This window comes from Portunus trituberculatus, chromosome 2, assembly GCF_017591435.1.
Source record: "Portunus trituberculatus isolate SZX2019 chromosome 2, ASM1759143v1, whole genome shotgun sequence".
NCBI classification, from domain to species: domain Eukaryota; kingdom Metazoa; phylum Arthropoda; class Malacostraca; order Decapoda; family Portunidae; genus Portunus; species Portunus trituberculatus.
The window spans coordinates 10,597,692-10,600,191 of NC_059256.1; the positions used below are offsets into that span (position 1 = coordinate 10,597,692).

A 2,500-nucleotide genomic window follows, 5' to 3' on the forward strand; every position below is an offset into this window, starting at 1 on the left:
AATAATAATAATAATAATAATAATAATAATAATTGCTGACATCCCTAATAATTGAACTCCTTTCCTTACTTGTGACATGATGAACCTCCTCCAAGGCTGCAGTGAGGGAGAGAAGTAGTAGTAGTAGTAGTAGTAGTAGTAGTAGTAGTAGTAGTAGTAGTAATAATCTATCTTTATACCTCTCTGTCCTCTTCCTTCTCCTCCTTCTCCTTCTCCCTCCTCCTCCTTTTCCTCTTCTTCTTCTTCATGCATATAACCTCTCTCTCTCTCTCTCTCTCTCTCTCTCTACAACTTAACACTATCAAGGACAGGTGAATCAGGTGGTCCAGACAGTGCATGTAGCTAACTTTAAACCACTCCACAAATGGCAAAGCTTCAAGGCGGTGTTTTAATGGTGTTTTAATGGTGTTTTATGGTGTTTTAGGTATCCTGGTGATGACATGTAGCTAACTTTAAACCACTCCACAAATGGCAAAGCTTCAAGGCGGTGTTTTAATGGTGTTTTAATGGTGTTTTAATGGTGTTTTAGGTATCCTGGTGACATGTAGCTAACTTTAAACCACTCCACAAATGGCAAAGCTTCAAGGCGGTGTTTTAATGGTGTTTTAATGGTGTTTTATGGTGTTTTAGGTATCCTGGTGACATGTAGCTAACTTTAAACCACTCCACAAATGGCAAAGCTTCAAGGCGGTGTTTTAATGGTGTTTTAATGGTGTTTTATGGTGTTTTAGGTATCCTGGTGACATGTAGCTAACTTTAAACCACTCCACAAATGGCAAAGCTTCAAGGCGGTGTTTTAATGGTGTTTTAATGGTGTTTTATGGTGTTTTAGGTATCCTGGTGACATGTAGCTAACTTTAAACCACTCCACAAATGGCAAAGCTTCAAGGCGGTGTTTTAATGGTGTTTTAATGGTGTTTTATGGTGTTTTAGGTATCCTGGTGACATGTAGCTAACTTTAAACCACTCCACAAATGGCAAAGCTTCAAGGCGGTGTTTTAATGGTGTTTTAATGGTGTTTTATGGTGTTTTAGGTATCCTGGTGACATGTAGCTAACTTTAAACCACTCCACAAATGGCAAAGCTTCAAGGCGGTGTTTTAATGGTGTTTTAATGGTGTTTTATGGTGTTTTAGGTATCCTGGTGACATGTAGCTAACTTTAAACCACTCCACAAATGGCAAAGCTTCAAGGCGGTGTTTTAATGGTGTTTTAATGGTGTTTTATGGTGTTTTAGGTATCCTGGTGACATGTAGCTAACTTTAAACCACTCCACAAATGGCAAAGCTTCAAGGCGGCACGTGGTAGGATTCCAACCTACGCGTGGATGTCTCCCGATCCCACGCCCACAATCTCCCTAAAACTTGGTAACTTAATCTAACAAGGCCACACTCACTCTCTTAGTCTGATACCTGTGTAACATTTTCAGCGAAGTGTCAAGTCAGAAGTTTTTAAGGGTGTGTTTATGGTTGTAGTGACAGATTAACAAGATTTCTGTATTATTAACAGGAGGAACACTCTTTTAAATGGCTCTAGTTGAAGTGACGCAGGTTTTTAAGTGTGTTTTTACAATTCTAGTGACAGATTAACAAGATTTCTACATTATTAACAGGAGAAACACTATTTTAAATGGCTCTACTTGAAGTGATGCAGGTTTCTAAGAGTGTTTTTACAATTCTAGTGACAGATTAACAAGATTTCTACATTATTAACAGGAGAAACACTATTTCAAATGGCTCTACTTGAAGTGACGCAGGTTTTTAAGTGTGTTTTTACAGTTGTAGTGACAGATTAACAACAGAAACATTCATTTAAATGTCTCTTTGGTCTGACCATTTTATGAAGATCGTTTTAGGCTTCAGCTTTTTGGGGACTTCCCAGCCTGTGGTGCTGCTATACTGTGCTGGGTAAATTATGGGATTAGAGCCTATGTGTCAATGACAACCTTGCTTCCCACTCTCCCCTCTCCCTCTCCCTCTCTCTCTCTCTCTCTCCATATAGAATTTACATTTCATGCAAATATATTTCTATCAGAGATCTATACTTACTTGTAAATTACTAAAATTTGAGAAAAGAATCTGCCTGTCAGTCAGTCAGCTGCCCCTCCCCTCTCTCTCTCTCTCTCTCTCTCTCTCTCTCTCTCTCTCTCTCTCTCTCTCTCTCTCTCTCTCATCCTGGCTGGTAGTGGGAGAGGAAGTGACCCCTGGATTAACACGGTCACTTTGACCTGTGACCTCACTGGGTCACCCAGAGGAGGATTTGCAAAAACAATGCCTTTTCAGAGCATGACAATGTACATGTACTACAACTCCATTCAGTTACCAAGTATTAAGTACCTGGCTTGAGGTGTGTATTGGTACAAGTGTGACCACCACAGGCCGGGAAATCCCACAAAAGCCAACGCCTAAGTGATCTTCATAAAATGGTCAGACTCTAGTTGAAGTGATGCGGGTTTTTAAGGGTGTTTTTGTGGTTTGAGAGGCAAAGTGACAAGATTTCTG

General features: G+C 40.0%; 1 protein-coding gene across 1 annotated transcript in view; it reads right to left on the minus strand.

Moving 5' to 3' along the window:
* Window positions 1–2,500, minus strand: part of LOC123505547 (testis-expressed protein 2-like) — a 32,308-nt gene that overhangs the window by 18,053 nt on the left and 11,755 nt on the right. The window lies entirely within an intron of this gene.